This window comes from Chamaea fasciata, unplaced genomic scaffold (assembly GCF_029207755.1).
Source record: "Chamaea fasciata isolate MVZ Bird 193981 ecotype frontalis unplaced genomic scaffold, bChaFas1.0.hap1 SCAF_2, whole genome shotgun sequence".
Classification (NCBI taxonomy): Eukaryota; Metazoa; Chordata; class Aves; order Passeriformes; family Sylviidae; genus Chamaea; species Chamaea fasciata.
In genome coordinates, this window is record NW_027094087.1 from 9,325,147 (window position 1) to 9,338,054 (window position 12,908).

At 37.2% G+C, this 12,908-nt stretch overlaps 1 long non-coding RNA gene across 1 annotated transcript in view; it reads right to left on the reverse strand.

The window, feature by feature from the left end:
- Window positions 1-3,149: 3,149 nt before the first annotated feature.
- LOC136285803 (uncharacterized) overlaps window positions 3,150-12,908 on the reverse strand; it is a 28,446-nt gene continuing 18,687 nt past the window's right edge. The window contains exons 4-5 of the long non-coding RNA XR_010719538.1: window positions 5,883-6,106; window positions 3,150-3,445 (exon numbers count right to left, since the gene is read on the reverse strand). This is a non-coding gene — a long non-coding RNA (uncharacterized lncRNA). The remainder of the gene's footprint in view (window positions 3,446-5,882; window positions 6,107-12,908) is intronic.

A 12,908-nucleotide genomic window follows, 5' to 3' on the forward strand; every position in this document is an offset into this window, starting at 1 on the left:
AATTTAAATATATATGACAGTACAGAATAGACACATATTGAACTAAAAATTGTCTTACTACAATTAAAATTTAGCTGTCATGTATACCCCAAAGAAACTGGAGGGTTAGAGGCATTGAACAAAGTTGCACAAAAACCTGCTTCAAATTCTATTCTTAAACTTCTCAGGAGCAAGTTATAATTTGCCAAAATTATTTTTAATTAAAGAAATTTACAAATTAATTCCTGTAATTATTACTAGCTCTGTAAATTGTTTAGAAGCTTTAATTTAGAACATTTAATATTCAAAATTCAAGCTGAATTGTGATTAAATGCAGTCCTATTTCTGCTTCTCTGCTGGATGAAAATAACTCTTGGAATGAATGATTTCAGAGTATTAAAAATACACATTTAACAGTTAAAAAGTGTGAAACTGCCTGATATCTACCTAAAGTTCAATTTCTTCATGTTTAACATCTTCTTAAAGCTAAGAAATACTGCTGGCAGAGGGCAAAAACTTTAGAAATTTGGAAAGAACTGCAAAGAGTTGTATAAGAAGGGCAGGTGAAGGTGAGAGGTTTTAAGACCAAAAATAAAATGCATGGAGAGGTGTGCGTGAGCAATTTGTCTGTTCTATATCTTTGTGTTTTCACAAACTTTTACATAAAACACATAGCTGCAGACACAAATTTTGTCGGGTATTAGCTCTGTAGTCTTTAAGCTATTTTTTTTACTGTTATATAATAATTAGTGTCCCTAAGTGCTTTCATCATTTTCATCATTTTCATTATGTTTGACACAGATGTGTCCCAGGTATGTGGCACATGGATTACCTGACCCATGGATTATCTGATCAGTTCCTGTGATGGGGTCTGTGCAGTGAAGAAGTACCTTCTCAGTAGTACCTCCTGAGGAGCAGTCAGAAAAGTCCATAGTTTGTTGCCACACATTCGTACAAAAACACTTTAGAAAAGTTTACCAAAAGAGCAACTGGACTTTTCTCTTAAAAAACAAAACAAAACAAAACAAAACAAAAAAAAAAAAAAAAAAAAAAAAAAAAAAAACCAAAAAAAACCACCTCACACTAAAGACTATTGAAGCCAGTAATATTCTAGAAAAACGAAATTCATTTATTTCCCTTTCTCTGTATGAGTCAAGACAGTACAGTTCACTAAGGAATGTCCAATTACACAGGCACCTTTACCCTCTCTGAGTGTATACTCTAGAAAAAGACTGGGAGACAGGCAGGAAAAGGAAGACTTAATACTGTCTCATTCCTGATAGTTTTCTGTATCGCATTTCCCAACTAATTAACCTTTTGCTGCAGAAAAGTTCTGTATTAAGAAGCACGGCATAACAATCAAACCATTCATCATCATTGAAAGGCTGGTTCTAATTTAAAATATTTCTACTCTTCAGAAAAACTACTAAGTTCCATAAAAATTTTCTATTCTCTCCTCCCCTTAAAAAAAGTTAAAAATCATACAGGTATGCAGAATATAAACGTAGAATTTATTTTTCTTTCTGTTTCCAGTTGTTAACGTCAAAAATGTTTGTCTCTCAGCAATACAGAAAGACAGGATTTTTCATATCACAAATTGTAAATAATATATGGAGGAAGTTTATTATGTTCATACTTGCCATATGTTTAACCATGCATAACCCGCACTCTAAAGAAATTGTACTCAAAATGTACAGAAAGCATGTGCACACACATGGGGTCTCCCTTCCTATAGGCACCCACACACCTTGTTGATGTATGAATCCACATATGTGTGTGTGTGTGTGTGTGTGTGTGTGTGTGTGTGTGTATAAATATATTTTTTACAAGTATACATCCCTTTTTGTGTATGAGAGCAAACAGAACATATAAAATGTGATATGCAGTGTTTTTTATCGACTGAACAAAGTGAATGGGGTGAAGTTCCTCATCTCTCTCAGCCACAGGCTGCCCAGAAGTCTTTGTACGTGGCCATCATCTCTGCCTCAGTAGAACACTAGGAGACTTGACTCCAAATATATTCTAATTTAAAGAACACATAAGATAAGACACTCTCAGAACTCACCTCTCCTCAACGTACTTCAAAATCAGCTACTCATAAAAGAGAAATATCTCCTTGGTGAGATGCTTTACTGCTGCTTTAATTTACCTGACAATCTATTTTGAAGACTTCCTTAGTGACAGATATTCAAAAACTCCTCAATACGAATACACTTAATTTAAAATCAGTGAGCTAAAAACCTATAAAATGCATAATTTTAATAGTTTGGAAATCACAGTCAGTATTATACAGGAAGTTGGTATAACTAGACATGATTATTAAATGGATAGCACGTTATGGTTGAAAGATTCCAACAGGCTCATTATGCTGAAAACATTTCTGGAAATAGATATTCCCCCCCCCCCCCCCCCTACATTTCTGCATTTTTAGAAATGATATTTCTTTTCCACATTTCAAATGTTGCCTCTAACAGACAAGTGTATTTACGTGGAAATTTCAAAATTATTGAAATAATCTCTTCATAGCCAAGGAACCCTATTTGTGGCAAGTACTCTAACAACTTGTTCCCAATACCTTTTTTTGCTATGCTCCGAAGGCCCAGCTCCTGGGTACATCCCATTGCCCATTTCCTTGCTGTCAAGGGCACAATCTATGCACCACTAATTTGGATAAGAAAGAAGTGCAATTAGAGTAGCTGATGCTGTTATTACACAATACATTTATCATCATCTGTAGATGCTTCCTCAACTCCTGCTGAAGTTGCCAGTGCTGATGACTTTCCTGGCTTTGAGAGCTGAATCAGGTCCTGCAGTCGCTCTCAGGCTGTAAAGACATGCACAGTTTTATGAGGAGGGACAGCTTTAAACACAGTTCTCTAGAAAATCCCTTTCCTTATTGCAAGGGCTCGAGCCTATCAGGAGACCATCAGCAGGCAGAAGATTGGAGATGAGAGCAGGCACACAAAAGATGCAGCAGCATCAAGGCTGTCAGACACAGTGTGGGGCTGGATTGACCATTCTATCCATGACAGATATGCCACAGGAAAAGAAAAAGGGAAATAAAATGGCAGGAAATCTCTAGTCCTTGTGCTGTGCCAGGATACAGTGACATTGGGACAGCACCAATTGCTACAGTTCATCATGTTCCTTGTCCTTAGCCATCTAAGAGTTCACATATTCAGTAGAAACTCCTTGCTAATTCATTTTGTTCCATGCCACTGCCTAGGAATCTCCCAAAAATTCTACTTTGTGATCCAGTCCAGTTTTTTGGGTTTTTTTTTTAATTGTTTGTTTGTTTGTTTTTTTACTTCATGGGTTACATTCAGCATCCTGGAAGATATGAACCCCATAGTTTGAAGGTAGGGTATGTATATATTCCATCTTGCAAGCAGTGTAGCTCTCTCAGTATCTAATGAAACCAGCAGGGACTTGAGCATCCTTCAGGATACAGCTCTGTCCTTTCTTGCTGAAAAAAATAAGATATAAGAGGACTGCAAGGAAATAGTTTATGCTACTCCTCTGGAAATCTCTGTAAGGATACTAAGGGAATACACTGACCACAGAATCTGAGTCTGCTAAACTGAAACTCCATAAATGAAAGATTTTGCACCTGTACAGTAAATTTCCAGGTATTGTTATCAACTTTTTTTTTTTTTTTTAATAACTCATGCTTAATGAATGTTAATGAGGAGAACATGTTTCTTCTTCTATTAGAGGCCTCTGAGATCTAGTTTGGAAGGACATCAAAAGGGTAAATTTTATTTTAAAAACCATTAAAAAATGAGAGATTAGTTTCTAAATTATTGTGTTCTACCTTCCTTTAATTGATTCTCTTATTCAGACTTGTTTGAAGTTTGACATCAGAGCCCCAGTGGAAACATAGCCATGGATTAAGCACCAGTTTGACCTAAATGCTACTGCATAAAATCTTCACTTATCTTGAAGTACATATATAAGGTCTAAAATTCTAATAGTGAAGAAAAAAAAAATAAATGCAGTGGATGACATGAAAATAGTGAATTCTTTAATGAGCAATTTTTAAATTATAATTTGAAGTGCATGAGCATATAGAGACTAATGTTTCTCTTGACAGGAAGGATTTGCCTGGATGAATGTGGTCAAATGTAGTTGGTTTTCCTTCTGCCCTGAAGAGGTAACATGCTCAACAATATCAAAGGATTACAAATTTACTTTCAAAGTACAGTGGTCTTGCAAATATTATCTTCAGTATTAATTGCAAAGCTAACTTTTCTTTTCTTAGAATCTCTTGTGTGTTTGTCAAGACAGTTTGGAAAGCACACCCAAAATGATACTTCTGCAAATATTAATCTTAAACAAAAAAGTTGGTTTCTTTCAACCTACAATAAAATAGGTTTTATGCCTTATATAAGTTTAGAGCAATGTTAACACAGCACCTAGCTCTTACTGAATAAATGACTTAGAAATTTCTGAATGAGATTTTTTTAGGGAATTTATATACCAAGACCCCTTGACTAAAAACAAAACAAAACAAAAAAAACACAAGAAAAACAAAAACAAAACAAAAAAAAATATAAAAAGAAACATACAGAAGCAAAGTCAACCAACAAACGACACCTACACAATCAATTAATTCTAAGCAAAGTACATAAAATTATTAGTTTTGTTATGGATTAGGTCTAAGCATGACCTAAAATGTGCATTTCTGGATAATATCTTTGTCTGCTGCCTTCCCTAAAGGATGGAGTGCATCTCCTTTAACAGGTGAATTTTCATAATGTAAAATGCAATGTGATCTTGTGGTTCCTTGAGATTCCTCAGAGGAAACACAAGATCTGATTCAGCTTTCTGCCACATTTAGAGAAGCACTGAAAAAGATTCAAAAATCATAAACAGGAAATCCATTTTCCTTCCTGTGTTCTTTTCTCCCCGAATTGATGTTCCACATCATCTGCTGGGAGACAAATGGCTTAAGTGGCCTGAAGTCTCACCCAGTAAACACTGATACTAATGAGAAAAAGAACCAATTACTTCCATGAACTGGACTGAACCTTTAGCCACCACTAGAGAAAAGCACTTGAGCTATCCCTTAAGGATGTTCAAAAGAACACATTGTCATAAGCACTGCTAACACAGGTACACCCAGACCATAAAATGTCTTTCTAATTAAGGCAAAATTGAGGAAAAACAATGAAAACAGAAGAGATGAGGAAAAGAAAACTGCTAGAAGGTCAGGAGTTAGTGCTTCAAAGTCAGTTTTCCACAGAAGTGCTAAATAACATTAACACAGAAGAGAGGAGGCAGGCAAATGGAGAGGAGAACTCAAAAATAGATTCAATTCTTACACAACATTTAGAAAATAGGCGTTTTTCTTCCCTACAGCTTCTGGGGTTGTTTGCCTCTTCCAAATTCTATGGTAACTTAGAGCTCTGTATAAGTATTAATGTTTAGGAAGATTATAGCTCTCTCTCTCTCTCTCAGACACTTGGTTATAAAATTACATAAACTGCAAATATGCAGTGCTCCTCGTACTGTGTATTTGTGGAATTAAAATATCAGTCTATGCTCAGTTCAGGCTTTCAGTGTAAGGCTCTAGAGAAAAAAAAATTCACCCTGTGCTGCATCTATATTTGAAGATAGCTCACGGAATCAGTCAGGTTTGGCAGTGCCTTACAAATGCCTCTATCTCTTTCCCATGCTGCCAGCTTGGTGCATTTCCCTGGGAATCCCATGCCAGGGAGACAAGGGCAAGAAGTGTGGGGACAAAACGGGGCAAAGAGCAGCCCTTGGAAAAGCCTACAAGCCCAAAACTCAGCAATCAAACTAACTCCTCTCTCATGCCCTTGGGGATTTGATAGATGATTAATAATAGTGGAAAATTCTAAATAAATCTGACAATATAAGACTTCATGAAAGTTACATACTTCGAGAGTGTTCACAATTTGCAGAAGGTCAGACCCTGCTAATTATATCTTGTCTCCAAATGTTCTTCAAATCTTCTGTCAAAATGCTTGGAACCCTTTTTTTTTTTTCCCTTGCTTGTTTTTTTCATTTGTTTAGAGTAGGTAATCACCTAGAAAGCATTTTTCATGTTGTGAATTTCAGACAGCATCCTCCCAAGAAATTGCTTGAGTCATGGAAAGGTCATCTATTGGAGTACAGAAATATAAATTAGCAAGAAAATTACTGGACTTTATATTTACTCTGATATTGAATTTTAACACATACTTTAAAGTTGAAGGAATTTTGTGGACAGAGATGAACTAAGATCAAGTGTTCTGATAGTTTTAAACTCCAACATGCATCTTACTGATCAGCACTCCAAATTAATTAATTGTAGATACAGTAATAGTTGTACAAAAGTCTATGTGCAAATCCACTCCATATTTTATTACCTCAGTTTTTAAGGTCAATATAGGTCTTATTTCATTGAAAAGATGAGTAAAAATGAGTTAAATAATTAGAAATGTATTTCAACTTCAAGTCTAGCATGCAATTTGCAACAGCCTCATCAAATAATTTAGAACCTGAAATAAAATAAAAAAAATAAAAAAGGGACCTGGTGGGATTATATCGTTTTCAGATCTGGCCCAATATTTGTGATTGTCTTATAGCTGCTCCCTTTTCCAAACTGATGGGCCACTTTGCTTTACAAATAGGTAGCTTGAATTATAAGGTCCTATGCCCAACAGTTCTGAATTAAATCTGGTTTAAAACAGTTTGGTAAACTTCCACTCCAACAGAGCCATGGAGAGATTGAATTGCACATGTATATACTTAATTAGACTTTTCATCCATTAGGAATATGAAGAACAAGTGTGTCAGATAACTGCAAATTCTCTAGCAAAGCCAGCAAATAATATAGGACAAAGTCATGTCAGCTTTTAATGAGAGAAACAGTCCTGTCAAGGCTCTTCTACCTCCAGGGAAACAGAATGCTAGCACATTACCTGTTCTTCTTTTGAATAGTTATCAAGTTTAAATTTCTCTTACCTCAGTGAAATCACATTGAGTTCATTACAATCTAATTTCCTGATCCAGAACCACTTAACTTATTCTTAAATTAATGCTGGTACCATGCATATACTTAATTGTGTCTACATTTTTCTTCTGTGGAAAAACCAAAGAATTTTCTGGCATTGTAAGCTGCATATCAAATGCAAATCCACTATGTGACCTTGATTTTTCTCTTCTAAATATTTTTTTGAACCACAAGATTTTCATACCAACTTAAGTAGAATTTTGTTGTTCCTGAAACGCAGGGGTTCATGCTTTTCCCCATACCTCTTCCTCCACATGCATTATGCCGTATATATCTCTACACAGTTGGGTTGTTTTTTTTTTTCACAGAGTTCTCTAGGCTGCACAAAATCTCAGCACCTAAATCTTTGATGAATGCATCACTAAATAGATTGAAAAGGAAGTGATTTGCTGAGGTGGATTGCAAAGTCATATGGAATTCCTCGGAGAGGATTTTTCCTACATGGCAAACCTTCATAAAAATACTGCAAAATATTAAATTTTTAGGAATGATTTTGCAAATATGAGCACTATGAAAACAGCTTCCTTTTTTGTAGCTTTCCCAGATATGCATTTTTCTTCAGTAACCAACATCTCACCTTCAATCACTGCTGTGAATTTTTTGCCCCTATTTTTCTGTTGAATGTATATCTGAAAAAAGGGCTGGATTCTGACCTGGTTTAAGATGGAAGTTTTTAAAGCAATCCCACTAAAATCAATGGAATTTTTCATCACATGTCTGGAAGTCAATCTGTTCCTTTCAAACCCTTCCTTAGGGGATGATGGGAATATCCCTGTTTCTGGTTAGGTTTTATTTTTATTTTTATTTTATTTTTAATGCATATCACTTGGTTATGTCTGGTGTAATGAAAGACATCTGAATTAGATTATATAATTTGATGTAATTTTTAAAATACTGCTGTTGTTTATGAAGTAGCAAGGATGTGTCTCTGCCTTAAAAATCATGGTAAAGTGCTTCATGCTGCTCTGTCCTAAACTGTTTCCTCTAAGGGTGAACTGGGATTAAAGGTGGCTCAGGTAGCTCCTCAGTGCATTCAGTCACTGCCATGTAGGTGCAACTTGTGACAGGTTCCCTGGTTTTGATTTTGTCACCTACAGAGCTGCAGGAGCTGCTAAAATCTTCCCAGGATTTGCAGAGCTCTGTGTAGGATCTCTCTCATGCATACCATCATGTGGGTGTTTACTCAGCATGACACAGCTTCAAACCACCAGTGCCTTTCATCCCCTACACAGTCTGAAGGCGTCTGACAATGCCTTCCCCTTGCAAATGTGAGAAAAGGGAAACTTCTCTAACTGTGTTCTCAAAGTCTTTACCCACAGATTAATCATCCCAGTACAGAAACAACTACAATATTCTCATAAGTATGTTTTACTTTATCCTACAGCAAACCAAAAAAAAATTTCAGCTACTCATATTAATCCAAGGAGTAGTTTCTACAAAATGCAATTGGTTTTGAGATCTGAGTCTGATCTCATACTCATTTTATCCCAAAGTAGTCAGAATCTTTGTTTTAAATGACTTTTCCAAAACTAAATCCAAGACCAGCTAGTAACTTTGTCTTTCCTATGTTATGAATTAATTCTTGCCTATCAGGTAAAGCAAGATTAGAACTCCATAACTTGATGTTGTCTTCCTCTCTTGTCTTATGGAATCAGAGGCCAGTTGTGAAACAAATTGTGAAGCACCAATTTGCACCTGTAATGCCACAGTGGTTGAGGGTGACTGTGGGGTGTGAACCTCCTCAGTACAATTTGCATACTCCTGCCACTACACCAAGACCTTTTATTCAGTCCTGAAATCTTTTACACCAGCTTAAAATTTATATTGATTTGCACACTTTTTATCTTTGAACAGATGTCTATATATATGTGTGTATGCCTGGAAAGTGCTGTGTGGTGTTCCAGCCCTCAGAACATCTTTCTTACATAAAAGTTGCATCCTGTTTGAAAGTTTCCTTGGAAATGCTGGGATTCATTGTATTATAAAAGTGAACAGTTTTGTTAGGATGCAAGGATTTCTGGCTGCATATTAATTTTGCTGTAAAGTGCACTGAGATGGTAAGCTTCCAGCAACTCAGTCCAACTCAATTATCTGCATCCTTCCAGGTGGAGACATCAGGACTTTATGCCATTTTTTGCCATTTCACTATTTTACAGCTCAAACTTCTACGTGGAGCCAGAGCAATCTAAAATTATAAATGTCTATTAAACTTCCCACCCCTCTGGCAACCAATATGGCAGCTGCTCTACTACATCAGGAAAAACTTGCTCTCTTGGAGATGAACTTTTAGAAAATGGACTAATCCTTTTATACAATAACTTGCTTTAAACATGAGCTAGAATGACCTAAGTTTTGATCTGTGCATGTTTGGTCCAAGTCATGCAGCTCCGTATCACTTTCACCTTTACTCAGAAACTACACAAATGAAGATGGAATTTCTTCCTCTGAAAAACACCTTTGTGTTTCAGCTGTATTTCCCTCAAGGAGACCTCCAGGAGGCAAAAAAAATAATCTGAAGAGCAGAGTTTCCAGCTCAAAATCAATAAGTGGAGAACAAGACAGCATCTTTTGTGGAGATAACTTTCTTCAAGTCTTTCCTCTGATGTTGATGCTACCAGAGCTCTGTGCCTTGGGATATGCTAACAGAAGCTGTCATATGAAAGAGTGGAATAAATACCAAAATAAACCTTAATGGCCCAAATTTCAGTAGCACTCAGTACTTAGTAAAAAACAAACAAACAAACAAACAAGCAAGCAAAAAAACCCACAAAACTTCAGGATGATAAGGTTTTAACCACTGCATTAAAAACAGCCAGCAAAAGCTATCTTATCATGTACACAATGACATATTTACAGAATTTTACATAGAGAAATGCTAACAGAGTTTGTGCATTAATTAATTAAAAGTTTTGTCATTTAAAATATCCTCATGTTATCTTAAGAGACAGAGCTTAAACTTTAGAAGAGCAGTGACTCAGGTGATCCACCTCACATTTTGCACAGCTTGGGTGCAAACTATGCTTTTAGACATCTTGTGATATGACAAGTGCAATGTACATTTTCTTCCTTGAGACTGCTTTAAAAGAAAATTAAAGGGAGATATTTTCAGAAGTTTATTTCCCTGAAAGATCAGATAGTAATCTTTACTCCACTCTTCCTTTCCCTTATATATACTGTTCTCTAAAAGTGAAATATACTTTAAGAACCACCTAGTATTTCAGCATCAAATATAACTATTAACAGATATACTGAGAGAAAAAAAAAACACTGGTTGCCTAAGAACAATTTAAAGAATTCTGAAAGTTTCAGAAACTTTTGCATTCCAGTCTCAACTTTTCCCCTACTTCCAAAGATATAAAAACTAAATTTTATTTCCAAATACCAACTAGGTAATAATTTTATTTCCAGTAAATATAATTGGAGAATGAAAATCAAGATTCAGGATCCACATTCATAAACCTGAGGCACTGACGTAGGAAAGATTTTAATCTAATTTTCACTTCTTTTTATTCATATTTTCTTGAATTTATTGATGTTTTTAAATATTATAGAAATATTTCTCTCTCTAATGGGAGAAATGTACTAGTACTATTTCTAGAAATTGGATATCTGAAGCCAGGAGAAAAAAAAATCAGTTTTCATCAATTGTAAGTACCAGGTTTCATTCAAATGTTAGTGTAATTTATAGAGTAATATCTAAGCAAGGTAATTAATTGACCAACGGTGTCTACCTAGAAAGGCAAAATAATCGATACACTTCAACTCCAAGGTGCTACATTCACTACAATATGTTACAAATTAATGCTCCTGGGTCCCATTTGTCCCAAATTCCAGCAATATTTAAACATTAGGCCAAACTTACAATGTGGCTATGATAAACAAACCTTTTTTAGGAGGATAAATTCGAAGCTCACTTTCAGCTGTTCATCCTGTCAAAATTCATGGTCCCAACTAGCATTTGCTAGGTCCTAATGCTCATTTTATTGTATTTATTGCTTTGACAAATGGTGAGGTTTCAGTGATGGCGGCAGCCCAGGAAGCCCCTCCCTGCAGCTGTTCCTGTCACACACAGTCACAGCATTTATACATGGGTGCCTTTAGGCAAGTACCCGAGTGCACTTATCAGCATTTCCTAAGGCACTTATGTTTGTAAGACAAAGTAGGAACTTGAGGAATCACTGTAAAGGGTGCTTCAAAGAGGCACAGGAAGCTCGATTGTCACTTTGGGAAATTATGATCTCTTTAGAATACACAGGTCATGTGAGAAATTCTTCAAGGCTAGCAAAAGTCTTTGAAAACCTGGTTACAGTGCATTAATGCTGATCAATTAGTTCTTAACAAGTACAGTACAAAACCCAGCTCAGCTCTGGCAGGTGGCAAGGTGCTAGGAAAAGAGTTTTGCTGAAGGGCCCTTCTGGCCCACAGGGTCAGGTAGAAAAAACTTCAAAAAACTGTGGGAAAGGTAATAGAGGAGATTTGGGCACCTTAGGCAAGGTAGAAAGCAGGCACATTGCCAGAGATAAGTGCTAGAAAACTAGAATGTGCACAGGGGAAAAAAATGTTAGAAAAAAAAAAAAAAGGGTTAGAGAACTAGAATGTGCAGCAGGAGGGCAGAAAACTCTCAGTGGTGGAAGTTCTCAGTAAAGTGGTAGATTTGACAGCTAACTGTCAGAATCTAGTACTGACTCATGGGAGAAGAGAAGAGCACAATTTGTGTCTGTAATTGCTAAAAAAAAAAAATAAAATATTTTCTTGGAAAGATGTTTTGTGGTGTGGTCAGATACAGACCAAAAATACAATGTCTCCCATGCAAAGTGAGATAAACAAGGTGACCCGCTCAGTGTATGAAGACAAGGCTGTGGATGTCATCTCTCTGGACTTCAGTAAAGCCTTTGACACCATTTTCCACAGCATTCTCTGGAGAAACTGGCTTTTTATGACTTGGATAAGTGCACTGCTCACTGTTCTGAAACACTGTCTGGATGACCAGGATGGCAGAGTCATGGAAAATAAAGTTATATCCAGGTGGCTGCTAGACATAAGTGATGCTCCCTGGGCTCAGTTTGGGGGTCAGTTGTGTTCAGTATGTTTATCCGTGGTCTGAACGAGGGGAACAAGTGCACCCTCAGTCAGTTTGTAGATGACACCAGATTGGGTGGGAGTCCGGATCTGCTGGAGGGTAGGAAGGCTCTTCAGAGGGATCTGGACATGCTGGATTGATGGGTCAAGGTCAACTATAGGAGGTTCAATAAGGTGAAGTGCCAGGTCCAGCGCCTGAGTGACAACAACCTCATTCAGCGCTCCAGACTGGGGCAGAGTGGCTGGAAAGCTGCCCAGTGGAAAAAAGCCTGGAGGTGTTGGTGGACAGCAGCTGAACAAGAGGCAGGGAGGCCAAGAAGGCCTGTGGCACCTGGCCTGGATCAGCAATAGTGTGACCAGCAGGAGCAGGGCAGTGATTGTCCCCCTGTACCCAGCACTGCCACAACACTCCAACACGGACAATGAGGTGCTGGAGCGCATCCAGAGAAGGGCAATGGAACCGGGGAAGGATCTGAGCACAAATTGATGAGGGAGCTAGATTTTGGAGAAAATGAGGCTCAGGGGGACCTTAGCCTTCTCTACAACGCCCTGAAAATAGGTTGCAACAAACTAGAGGTCAGCCTTTTCTCCTAGGTAGCAAGCTATAGGATGAGAGGAAATGGCCTCAAGTTGTGCCAGGGAATGTTCAGATTCAATATTAGGAAAAATTTCTTCATGGGAAGAGTGGTCAAGGATTGGAACAGGGTGCCTAAGCAAGTGGTTGACTCACCGACCCCAGAGATATTCAAAGTACAAGTAGATGTGGTGCTTAGGGTCATGGTTCAGTGGTGGACTTGGCAGTGCTGGGTTCATGGTTGGACTGCAGGAT